This window comes from Schistocerca serialis, chromosome 4 (genome assembly GCF_023864345.2).
Source record: "Schistocerca serialis cubense isolate TAMUIC-IGC-003099 chromosome 4, iqSchSeri2.2, whole genome shotgun sequence".
Classification (NCBI taxonomy): Eukaryota; Metazoa; Arthropoda; class Insecta; order Orthoptera; family Acrididae; genus Schistocerca; species Schistocerca serialis.
In genome coordinates, this window is record NC_064641.1 from 628,681,611 (window position 1) to 628,695,222 (window position 13,612).

The 13,612-nt window shown below is 44.7% G+C and overlaps 1 non-coding gene across 1 annotated transcript; it reads right to left on the reverse strand.

Moving 5' to 3' along the window:
- Positions 1–2,370: 2,370 nt before the first annotated feature.
- Positions 2,371–2,445, reverse strand: Trnar-ucu (transfer RNA arginine (anticodon UCU)). The gene has a single exon. It is a non-coding gene; the product is annotated as a tRNA-Arg (tRNA).
- Between the last annotated feature and the right edge of the window lie 11,167 nt (positions 2,446–13,612).

Below are 13,612 nucleotides of genomic sequence, written 5' to 3' on the forward strand. Positions count from 1 at the left end.
ATAACTGCCATCTGGTTTCTGTACAAATTGTAAATAGCCTTTCGCTCCCTGTATTTTACCCCTGCCACCTTCAGAATTTGAAAGAGAGTATTCCAGTCAACATTGTCAAATGGTAGAAACGTAGGTTTGCCCTTCCTTAATCTAGCTTCTAACATAAGTCGTAGGGTCAGTATTGCCTCACGTGTTCCAACATTTCTACGGAATCTAAACTGATCTTCTCCGAGGTCGGCATCTACCAGTTTTTCCATTCGTCTGTAAAGAATTCGCGTTAGTATTTGGCAGCTGCGGCTTATTAAACTGATAGTTCGATAATTTGTGGTTCTCTTATCTCCAAAGGTCTCTTTAATTTTCCTGTAGGCAGTATCTATCTTACCCCTCATGAGATGAGCCTCTACATCCTTACATTTGTCCTCTAGCTATCCCTGGTTAGCCATTTTGCACTTCGTGTCGATCTCATTTTTGAGACGTTTGTGTTCCTTTTTGCTTGCTTCATTTACTGCATTTTTATGTTTTCTCCTTTCATCAATTAAATTTAATATTTCTTCTGTTACCCAAGGATTTCTACTAGCCCTCGTCTTTTGACCTACTTGATCCTCTGCTGCCTTCACTACTTCATCCCTCAAAGCTACCCATTCTTCTTCTACTGTATTTCTTTCCTCCATTCCTGTCAATTGTTCCCTTATGCTCTCCCTGATACTCTGTACAACCTCTGGTTTAGTCAGTTTATCCAGGTCCCATCTCCTTAAATTCCCACCTTTTTGCAGTTTCTTCAGTTTTAATCTACAGGTCATAACCAATAGATTGTGGTCAGAGTCCACATCTGCCCCTGGAAATGTCTTACAATTTAAAACCTGTTTCCTAAATCTCTGTCTTACCATTATAATATCTATCTGATACCTTTTAGTATCTCCAGGCTTCTTCCATGTATACAGCCTTCTTTTATGATTCTTGAACCAAGTGTTAGCTATGATTAAGTTGTGCACTGTGCAAAATTCTACCAGGCGGCTTCCTCTTTCATTTCTTAGCCCCAATCCATTTTCACCTGCTACGTTTCCATCTCTCCCTTTTCCTACTACCGAATTCCAGTCACCCATGACTTTAAATTTTCCTCACCCTTCACTATCTGAATAATTTCCTTTATTCCATCATACATTTCTTCAGTCTCTTTGTCATCTGCAGAGTTAGTTGGCATATAAACTTGTACTACTGTAGTAGGCGTGGGCTTCGTTTCTATCTTGGCCACAATAATACGTTCACTATGCTGTTTGTAGTAGCTTACCCGCATTCCTATTTTTTTATTCATTATTAAACCTACTCCCGCATTATCCCTATTTGATTTTGTGTTTATAACCCTGTAGTCACCTGACCAGAAGTCTTGTTCCTCCTGCTACCGAACTTCACTAATTCCCACTATATCTAACTTTAACCTATCCATTTCCCTATTTAAATTTTCTAACCTACCTGCCCGATTAAGGGATCTGACATTCCACGCTCCGATCCGTAGAACGCCAGTTTTCTTTCTCCTGATAACGACATCCTCTTGAGTAGTCCCCGCCCGGAGATCCGAATGGGGGACTATTTTACCTCCGAAATATTTTACCCAAGAGGACGCCATCATCATTTAATCATACAGTAAAGCTGCATGCCCTATGGAAAAATTACGGCTGTAGTTTCCCCTTTCTTTCAGCCGTTCGCAGTACCAGCACAGCAAGGCCGTTTTGGTTAGTGTTACAAGGCCAGATCAGTCAATCATCCAGACTGTCCTTGCAACTACTGAAAAGGCTGCTGCCCCTCTTCAGGAACCACACGTTTGTCTGGCCTCTCAACAGATACCGCTCCGTTGTAGTTGCACCTACGGTACGGCTATCTGTATCGCTGAGGCACGCAAGCCTCCCCACCAACGTCAAGGTCCATGGTTCATGGGGGGCTGGTAAGAGTATGCCGGTAAATATCGCAGCCCTTTTCTTGCTGGTCTTTGAAGTCTTAACCTATGCGCTGTTGAACGGCAGAGTCCCAAACTCACCTACACTACGTTTGTGACTGGATTACTCCCTAGACTGTTATATATGCTGCAGACGACTTTACTTCGCCCTGGACCTGCTTTTCGTTAGCCGGTCACTTCGTGAACTCCACCGACATTGATCTCAGGAACCGCGTGTTTGTTCCACCCAGCTCCTCGTTACCGTCAGTGCGAGTGATCGAAAACTTCGTAGGAAGCGTGGAACTGCAAACGGTCCTCTGATAACCTTTTCACATTAGCGACAGTTTCCTTCGTGGCCAGGATGACGCTGGCTTGAAATGATAATTAAATCAAGACTCTAAGATGTCGACAGGCGTTGATATACAGCAACGGGGACAGTTGAAAATGTGTGCCCCGACCGGGACTCAAACCCGGGATCTCCTGCTTAGATGGCAGACGCTCTATCCTCCTGAGCCACCGAGGGCACAGAGGATAGTGCGACTGCAGGGAGTTATCCCTTGCACGGTCCCCGTGAGATCCAGATTCCCAACTTAATGTCCACACACTATATTCGTAGTGCCCCTGCCCATTACACTCATTACTCGCGGCAGACAATCTTTACGAGTCCCGTAAGAGTTCGGTCAATGCGTGTGCATCGAGCACAGAAGGAGAAAGTCAATGGCCAGTTAGCCTTAACTATATGAATATGGAACAGATACCATCTTCATAAAGTTAAGGCTATCCGGATGGAACAGATACCATCTTCATATAGTTAAGGCTAACCGGCCATTGACCTTCTTCTTCTGTGCTGGATGCATACTCTTTGCCCGAACTCTTACGGGACTCGGAAAGATTGTCTGCCGCAAGTAATGAGTGTAATGGGCAGCCGGCCGGAGTGGCCGAGCGGTTCTAGGCGCTACAGTCTGGAACCGCGCGACTGCTACGGTCGCAGGTTCGAATCCTGACTCGGGCATGGATGTGAGTGATGCACTTAGGTTAGTTAGGTTTAAGTAGTTCTAAGTTCTAGGGGAGTGATGACCTCAGCAGTTAAGTCCCATAGTGCTCAGAGCCATTTGAACCATTTGTAATGGGCAGGGGCACTACGAATGTAGTGTGTGGACATTAAGTTGGGAATGTGGGTCTCACGGGGAGCGTGCAAGGGATAAATCCCTACAGTCGCACTATTTTCCGTGCCCTCGGTGGCTCAGATTGATAGAGCGTCTGCCATGAAAGCAGGAGATCCCAGGTTCGAGTCCCGGTCGGGGCACGCATTTTCAACTGTCCCCCTTGATGTATATCAATGCCTGTCGACAGCTTAGGGTCTCGATTTAATTATCATTTTATTCTAAGAGAGCTGCATGGTCGCCGATGGTATCTGTTCTTTCGGACGTGATAGACGGTCTCGTCAGTGGCGTTGACAGATACAAGTATACGTGGAGAACATGTCTGGAAGAACAGATATCATCTTCATATGACGTTGGTTTGTGTCTCTGGCGTGTATGCTGACTCTATTTGTTGATAGAGTTTCTCAGCAGGTCTTGTAGCCTTCGCTACTCGGTACTCATTTGACCCCATGTGAGTGGCACAGACATCTTTGGCAGTTTTGTCTCCAGAATTGGGAGTCGTCTTGGTGCGTTTATCCGCTGCTGCCATTTTGCTTCCCCTTGCGGTCGAATAGCGAACGACTTGATTCTCACCTTCGATAAGTTCACCGAACAATAACATTCGTGTTGATTTCGCTAAATTTCAGTTGACGGCGCCTCGCTGCTCCATTTCATTGCCTCGCAGACAGGCCAGTCAGGCTTGTAAGGAGTCAGTGCGCTGCGTGTGAGCGCAAGTTCAAATGGTTCATATGGCTTCGCGTCTTAATATCTCGGGATGTAATGGGAATATTGCGATGCAATCAACGCCATTGTGTACGTGCTTTGTCTTGCTATGGATTGATGAAGAAAAAATATAGGAGGTCCATTTAAAAAAAAACATAAGTTTGTGTTAAAAAACACATATGCTCTCGTTTTAGAATGTTTCCAACTATGTACATTCATGGGCCCCAGCCCTACATTGATACCGGTGAAAGTCGTTTTCCGATAGCTGTCATTGTTCCAGAGATATTTTGGGTGGACAAGATAGCTGGGACACCCTGTATATCGGATACAAACATAAACGTGCTGCTACCTTTTCTTCGTGTAACTGTGGAGCACTTATGGCCTGACGCGATTGATAGTAATCGGCCACTTTGACCTCCAATAACTCACGTACTATTTAAGTTATATGTCTGTAATTCATACTAATTTAGGTTTTCACTAATAGCTTTCTAAAGACACAGCGATCGACAAAATCGGATGAAGCGTTTATATTTTGGAAATTCGCTGCTTGGTGTTACTTGTACAATTTACTGTCAGATACTAAATTAATAAAGATATTGAAAATCTGATTACACCATCAGAACCATCTCGCAAATAATAGTAATATACATGTTTCTTTTTGAGGTATCATGATTCATCTGGCTACTATTAATTTCTATATGAACTGTGAAATGTCAGCCATTAAGGTTTCCACGCACTCCCGGCGTGTCTCCTTCATCAACACAGCATCACCATGGAATTCCCAGCCAAGTGGCTGCTAAGCTAACTTTCAGCACCACGTGGTCGCTGCCGGGCCGCGGCTTTGACGGGCGTCCTGTGCGGCCGCCCCAACTAATAACATATAATATCTCCAGGGCGCCACAACTCGCCCCTTAGCTCACAACCTGTTGAAAGGGATTCAAGAACATCATTGGAAATAATACAAAAATGATTCAAATACAAGCTCGTAAGCTAACGCTGCAGTGGAACTTGAGGTACTTTAAGAGAGGAGTTGGTTGGTGCTACAGGTTTACGAAGCGTCATCGACTTAGCATGCGAACCAAAGCCAAAATACCTCAGAAAATTCCACAAGAGTATGAAGAGAAAATATTATCTTTCCATCACTTTACTATAAAACATCGAAAGAAATGGTTCAAATGGCTCTGAGCACTATGGGACTCAACTGCTGAGGTCATTAGTCCCCTAGAACTTAGAACTAGTTAAACCTAACTAACCTAAGGACATCACAAACATCCATGCCCGAGGCAGGATTCGAACCTGCGACCGTAGCGGTCTTGCGGTTGCTGACTGCAGCGCCTTTAACCGCACGGCCACTTCGGCCGGCGAAAAGAAAACAACTCAAATAGCGAACATTTGATGTGCCGAGTAACCGAACTGTTTGCCATGAAAGGTCCTAAAAACAAGTGGACATGAAAAATTGCACTAAATCCCCTGAAATACCGCCAGGTGTTGCTGTTCACGTACATGGCAAGGGTTGGGTGGACCAGGCTGGTATGAAATAATGGATTAACTGAGTGTGGGAGAGAAAGAAAGGTGTATTATTGAAAAAGAGTTCTCTTCTTTTGCTAAATCAGTTTAGCAGTCTTTGAAAGAGTCAGTGAAGGAGAAATTGAGACGGAAAATACAGAGCTTGCTGTTATTCCGGGAGGATTTATGCTTCACAATTGCAACCATTTGATGTCTGGATAAGTAAACCATTTAAAGTGTGTACGAGAGAGGAATGGAACAAACGGATGATAGATGAAACCCAAAATGAATTCACGCTGAAGGAAGATTTAGAGCGACCTTCAACCAAACAAGTGTGTCAGTGGATAAAACAGTCGTGGTCTAAAGTGAGATAACGCATTATTGTTAAATTCTTCAAGAAGTGCGGCATAAGTAACACTCACAATGGCAGTGAAGAACATCTTATACAGGATGTTTCAAAAAGGACTTTATGACTTTGAAAATTCATACAAATTAATTCATGATACCTACAGCGGTGATTGTAGTGTCAATTTCTAGGGAATACATCAAGTTTCGTCTCGCATAATTCGCTGGGCCGAGTCGCATCATAAGGAGCGCTAGCGGTAGTTACGTTGAGGAAGACTGCCTTCACTGGACACTGTGTGTTTTGGTTTGAAGTCGGCGACAACAGTTCAGCGTAGTTTCCGTACTAAGTACATTAAAGATCCTCCTAGTAGGCCTACAATTTATATGTGGCATAAATGTTTTGTAGAAACAGGGTGCTCGGTAACACATGGGAAATCATTAGGTCGTCTAAGCACATCTGACGACGTCATTGAGCGAGTGAGACAAGGTTTTGTCAACAGCCCTACGAAATCGACCCGGCGTGCAACTCGCGAACTGCAAATCCCACATATGACTGTTTGGCGTGTGTTGAGAAACTGTTTACATTTGAAACCGTACAGATTGACGACAATACATGCAATAAGAGCCACTGATAAAACTGCTCACAAGGAATATGCAAAATTGATCACATGAGTATGAACATTTCTTGGACGAAATCATCTTTTCTGACGAGTCGACTTTTCACTTAAGTGGCAAGGTTAACACACCTGACTGTAGGATTTGCAACATGTTCGTGATAGCCCTAAAATGAACGTTTTTTGTACATTGAGCAATAACAAAGTGTACGGCCCCTTTTTTTCCGTGAGAGAACCATCAACGGAATGGTGTACCTGGAGGTGTTACAACAATTTTTGATACCACAGATCGATGAGGATGACCCAGAACGAAATGTTTACTCCATGCAAAATGGTGCACCACTCCACTACCTGGCTGACGTTCGGGATTTTCTCAGTGACTTCTTTCCAGGCCAATGGGTTGGCCTTTATGCGCCAATTACATGGCCCCCACTTTCCCCATACCTGATACCACGCGGTGTTTTTTTTATGGGGATTCATCAAGGATATCGTGTTTGTACTTCCTGTGCCGGCTTCTCTACCTGAACTTAGAGCAAGAATTTACGCCGCCACTGAGCATGTTACACTGTAATGCTACAGCGAGTTGGGAAGAAATTGACTTCCAATGAGGGGTGTGCAGGATACCAACGGAAGCCATATACAACATCTTTAGTTTAATGTAAAAAAACTTGATGTATTTCCCTCAAAATAACACTAAAGCTAGTTCAATAAATTTATACGAATTTTTGAAGTTGTAAAGTCCTTTTTGACACACGCTGTATATGAAGAGGACAATGAAGAGGAAGAATTATAAGAAAAAGAAAGTTCAGATGACGAATTTCTGGGGGTTTAAAGGTCAGTTCGGTCTTATAAACTAAGAACTTTTTTTGGTCTGGCTTTGCGTTGTAATGATAAAAGTGATAAAAATGTTATTATTTTAAAATTAAGGTGTGTCTTATAGTCTGTAGCGTCTTATAGTCCGTAAACTACGGAACCTCCCCCCCCCCCCCCCCCTCTGGCATCGCATTGCAGATGATTCAGTGAAGGCTGGCCGCTGTGGCTGAGCGATTTTAGGTGCTTCAGTCCAGAACCGCGCTACTGCTACGGTACGGTCGCAGGTTCGAATCCTGCCTCGGGCTTGGATGTGTGTGATGTCCTTAGGTTAGTTCGGTTTAAGTAGTTCTAAGTTCTAGGGGACTGAGGACCTCAGATGTTAAGTCCCATAGTGCTCAGAGCCATTTGAACCATTTGTTTCAGTGAAGCAAAGACTCGATAGCCTTTCATCATTAGGCAGCCACCTCCTTGAAATCTTCCGGAGCTCTAAGAACCCATTAGTGATGTCGTAAACACCCCTGTACGAAATACCAGTCTCCTGGCAAATGTCCTTGAGATGCACACGCCGATCCGCTTTCACCATTCCATTGCATCCACACAGGCAAATATTCTCCTCAGCCGGTGACGAACGCAACCTCCACAAACGCTCATTCTCATGCAAGTCTTCACAGCCTTTTGCGACCTCACAACACCACCACCTCACGCTTCTCAGAACGGCACCCCTTTCCCCATACCTGATCTGCTTTCCCTGTGGATTTCGATGGGCATTCGTCCCCTGCACCATAGAAAACGAATCACACTTCGTTGCTCACGCGCCATGGATGTGTGAAACAGAACCGCCACCCTCAACAACTGACAGCAGCGCCGTGCCACGGAGCTACCGAGAAATTTGGCTGGGCCTGTCTGAGAGAGGTTGAACACTGGGAATGGGTATGTTGACTTCGCATTTAAGACCATAATTTGACGCAAAAGATATGGGAAACGACCTTCTCATTAGGCCTCGTATTTCAATGGAGAGACTGCTGTTTTCTTCCTTTTCAGGCATTGTGTGGTCAATACAGTACTAGTCGGCGTCATCCTGTCCTTGTGATCGTCAGTGCAACACACGGTGTGTCTGATTATCTCCGCTGCATGAGGCGTCTCCTGGGAAACTTCCTGTCCCCAATTTCGCCTTTCGTGTAATTCCACAACAGACAGCGCCTGCGACGGTGGACTCGCTTCGTTCCCGCTGCGTCTCTGGTCTCGTGAAGTCTGGACACGATTAACGCGGCGTCTTTGATCTGGCGCTTCATTCTTGCCCTGACTACGCGCTCGCTGGTTCCGAGGTCGACCGCCGTCTCTCCTATTTGAGTCAGTTTGCCCACCTCCTCGTGCGGTAGCGTTCTCGCTTCCCACGCCCGGGTTCCCGGGTTCGATTCCCGGCGGGGTCAGGGATTTTCTCTGCCTCGTGATGGCTGGGTGTTGTGTGATGTCCTTAGGTTAGTTAGGTTTAAGTAGTTCTAAGTTCTAGGGGACTGATGACCATAGATGTTAAGTCCCATAGTGCTCAGAGCCATTTGAACCATTTGAACCAGCCAGCCCACCTCCCGTATTCTGGCCAACCTCTTGTCACTGCGCGGAGTCGTACTTTGCTCTAGTATGTGGAATCCTGCCCACTTGTGTAATATAGAGTGCCTAGGAAGCTGTTTTCTCGGATAGCTAGACAACATACAAGCAAATCATATTAATGGAGTAATTGAATTTGAAACGTCCCCTTGGAAAAATTATTGAATTACTGTACTGGTAAACCCCTTACGTTATTTGATTTTCAAACAGCTGAGCAGAACTGAACGTACTCAGACATTTCGCTCTTTACTTATTCTGATCGACACTAAACTGACACACAATATTTTTAGCGCAACGCAATCTGACTTTCAAAAATCCCTACAAAAGAATGGCCCTGACTAACAATAACCTATACCTTTCATGAATCACTTACCTCAGAAAAATCTTCGTTACTCTAACTACTGCAATACAGCGAGCGCCACTACTGCCAGCTAAATAAAAGATTCTAACTACTGAAGGGGCTAACTACTGATAGGCATAGTTAGCAAATGAAAGATTTTGATAAAGAACAAACAATGTATTTACCTTAATAGTGTTCAAAAGTCATAATATATATATATCAGTTCATGACATCCAGTCTTACAAATTTACTGTCTCTGATGGACACACGTCCAGATCATCCGCTCTCAAAACTCCGCCATCTCTCTCCCTACATCCAACACTTCTGGCGGCTCACCTCCAACTGCGCAACGCTACGCGCTGTTAACAGCCAACTGCCCAACACTACAATAGCAAATTCCAACAATGCAAACCAGCCACAGGCTGCACACAGCACAGCCAGTGATTTTCATACAGAGCGCTACGTGGCGTTACCAATATAAAAACCTAAACAGCCTACTTACAAATTGACAATACCTAACTTGCGTGTGTACAAGGTGGGTCGCAAGCAGTTGGCGACATGCAAATAATCAATGGCCTTCGATAGACTTAATTTCCATGCACGCAATTGATACAGATCACAAGTCTCAGCTAAACAGTTAGGATGACGGCTTGTCTTCTACTGCCTGACTTCTAGTGCGGCCGGGGCTGGCAGGAGCGGCGCTTATATTCTCTTCGGATAGAGGTCGCTCCTGTCGTGGTGCGGTCCTTGTCAGCGTACTATTGGCTGACGTCGCCTCACAGCCTCTGCGGTAGAGATGGGTCGAACTCGTTCATTCCCGTGAAGTACATTCATTTCACTCTTTGCCGTGAAGCGTTCAAATGAAGTAGTTCATTCATGAAGTACGGAAACCTGGCGAAGTTGTCCAGTTCGCCGCTCAGCCGCGGCTACGCTCGCTTCGCCTCGCTCGTACAATAAAGCTTCGTAATACTTCATAATTTTACCAACAGATGGCCGAACTATGAAGTAACGTCCACGCAACGTTTTGCGTCTTACAGCGTCTGAGTTAACTTAAATACAACATGGTCGAAGGGGACAAAGGAAAGATAAATAGAGAAGCCTGTCACATATAAAGAAGGTATTACATTTAACCTTGCTCGACATTTTCTCATGAAGCGCCAAAAAGAGTCTTCATCTGCCAAGTGAAACCTTATTTGTTGTATTTATGGACTGAAAACTAGGGCTACTAACGAAATTCAATCCAATTTTATGTTCCTTTTAAAATTTAATCCAAAATAGAATGAGTATGTTTACCACTGTCACAAAGTCTATATACCTACGTTAAGTAATTATTCATAAGTTTTCCTGTAGATTTTATTTTTGTTGAGAATAATAACCCTCTAAATTCAAAACGTAAACTGTCACCTGTAGTAATTGGTACGATTTCAGGTAAAATCCCTCTTTATTTTATTCGGAAAGCAATTTTTGTGTCTGTTCACGCTTATACAATGGCTAGCAACTCGCGATCGCGTAGAACTAGTGAAATTTGGGGTTTCTTCGCTGATTTAGGTGATGGGAAAGCAAAGTGCAACTGTTGTTGTCAGTGTATTTCACTGCGCGATTCGTCGACAGGCAGTAGAGGGAGGACTGAAGTGAAGGGAGAATGAGTGACGTAGCGCCAATGTAGTGGGAGAGGGAGAGGGGAAGAGAGTGAGTGAACGAACTAGAAAAATAGTGTGGAGTGTGCTATCTGTGGAGAGTCTGAAGTACCAGTTCATTGAAATTGAGTGGTTAGTTCACACTTCACTGGAGTGAAGCGTTCATTTGAACGACTCATTCACGAGCTCCCCATCACTACTCTGCGGTTACGTTCCATACCGACGTGCCAGTCCTTGATGTCACGCCGGAACAGAGGGATTCCAGAGTCGCAGGAAATTGCTCTTTGTCTGCACCCCGATGACTGCACGTTACACGTGGCTGGAGAAGTGTGAATGCAGTATTCTACAACACTCCTCGTCCGCCATTTTACCATCCAAATAGCTTTCCAGAATAGCAAAATGTGCGCGACATGTTTCCATCAACTGTAGCTCTTGTGACAAATACTGCCCCCAATAAACGATCATTTTTCCGGTCGCCTGTGCGGCAAGATTCCAGAGCCACGAATTTCGTACAGAAATATTCATATTTGCTTGTTTCGCTGATGGTAACATCGTTGTCAGGTGACCCTCCTCCTGATCTGATCTTCGACGTACCTCAGGTTGTGATTCAAATGCGGCCACCCCTTCCGTGTTTATACAGGGTGGTCCATTGATCGTGACCGGGCTAAATATCTCGCGAAATAAGCACCAAACGATAAAACTACAAAGAACGAAACTTGTCTAGTTTGGAGGGGGAAACCAGATGGCGCTATGGTTGGCCCGCTAGATGGCGCTGCCACAGGTCAAACAGATAGAAACCGTTTTTTTTTTTTTTTTAAAAAAAAAAGGAACCCCCAATTTTTATTACACATTCGTGTAGTACGCAAAGAAATATGAATGTTTTAGTTGGACCGCTTCTTTCGCTTTGTGATACATGGCGCTGTAATAGTCACAAACGTATAAGTACGTGGTATCACGTAACATTCCGCCAGTGCGGACGGTATTTGCTTCGTGATACATTACCCGTGTTAAAATGGACCGTTTACCAATTGCGGAAAAGGTCGATATCGTGTTGATGTATGGCTATTGTGATCAAAATTCCCACCGGGCGTGTGCTGCTCGGTATCCAGGACGACATCATCCAAGCGTCTGGACCGTTCGCCGGATAGTTACGTTATTTAAGGAACCAGAAAGTGTTCAGCCACATGTGAAACGCCAACCACGACCTGCAACAAATAATGATGCCCAAGTAGGTGTTCAAAAACGGCTCTGAGCACTATGGGACTTAAATTCTGAGGTCATCAGTTCCCTAGAACTTAGAACTACTTAAACCTAACTAACCTAAGGACATCACAAACATCCATGCCTGAGTCAGGATTCGAACCTGCGATCGTAGCGGTCGCGCGGTTCCAGACTGAAGCGCCTAGAACCGCGCGGCCACACTGGCCGGCGCCCTAGTAGGTGTATTAGCTGCTGCCGCGGCTAATACGCACATCAGTAGCAGACAAATTGCGCGAGAATCGGGAATCTCAAAAACGTCGGTGTTGAGAATGCTGCATCAACATCGATTGCACCCGTACCATATTTCTATGCACCAGGAATTGCATGGCGACGACTTTTAACGTCGTGTTCAGTTCTGCCACTGGGCACAAGAGAAAATACGGGACGATTACAGATTTTTTGCACGCGTTCTATTTAGCGACGAAGCGTCATTCACCAGCAGCGGTAACGTAAACCGGGATAATATGCACTACAGGGCAACGGAAAATCCACGATGGCTGCGACAAGTGGAACATCAGTGACCTTGGCGGGTTAATGCATGGTACGGCATTATGGGAGGAGGGATAAATGGCCCCCATTTTATCGATGGCAATCTAAATGGTGCAATGTATGCTGATTTCCTACGTATGTTCTACCGATGTTACTACAAGTTGTTTCACTGCATGACAGAATGGGGACGTACTTCCAACATGATGGATGTCCGGCACATAGCTCACGTGCGGTTGAAGCGGTATTGTATAGCATATTTCATGACAGGTGGGTTGGTCGTCGAAGCACCATACCATGGCCCTCACGTTCACCGGATCTGACGTCCCCGGATTTCTTTCTGTGGGGAAAGTTGAAGGATATTTGCTATCGTGATCCACCGACAAGGCCTGACAACATGCGCCAGCGCATTGTCAATGCATGTGCGAACATTACGGAAGGTCAACTACTCGCTGTTGAGAGGCATGTCGTTACACGTATTGCCAAATGCACTGAGATTGACGGACATCGTTTTGAGCATTTATTGCAGTAATGTGGTATTTACACGTAATCACGCTGTAACAACATGCGTTCTCAGAAATGATATGTTCACAAAGGTACATGTATCACATTGGAACAACCGAAATAAAATATTCAAACGTACCTACGTTCTGTATTTTAATTTAAAAAACCTACCTGTTCCGAACTGTTCGTCTAAAATTGTGAGCCATATGTTTGTGACTATTACAGCGCCATCTATCACAAAGCGAAAGAAGTGGTCCAACTAAAACATTCATATTTCTTTACGTACTACGCGAATATGTAATAAAAAATGGGGGTTCCTATTTTTAAAAACGCAATTGATATCCGTTTGACCTATGGCAGCGCCATCTAGCGGTCCAACCATAGAGCCATCTGGTTTCCCTCTTCAAGCTAGACAAGTTTCGTTCTTTGTAGTTTTTTCGTTTGACGCTTATTTCGTGAGATATTTGGCCCGGTCACGATCAATGGACCACCCTGTATATGTATCCAGGTTTTTCAGGTACACCTTCGGCTGAACGTTACGATTTCGGTCGAACATGGGCAGTAGTGTACACTGTATTATAAGGGACGATCGAAAAGTTTCCGTTTGAGGATGTTGCTGAAGTACACTCCTGGAAATGGAAAAAAGAACACATTGACACCGGTGTGTCAGACCCACCATACTTGCTCCGGACACTGCGAGAGGGCTGTACAAGCAA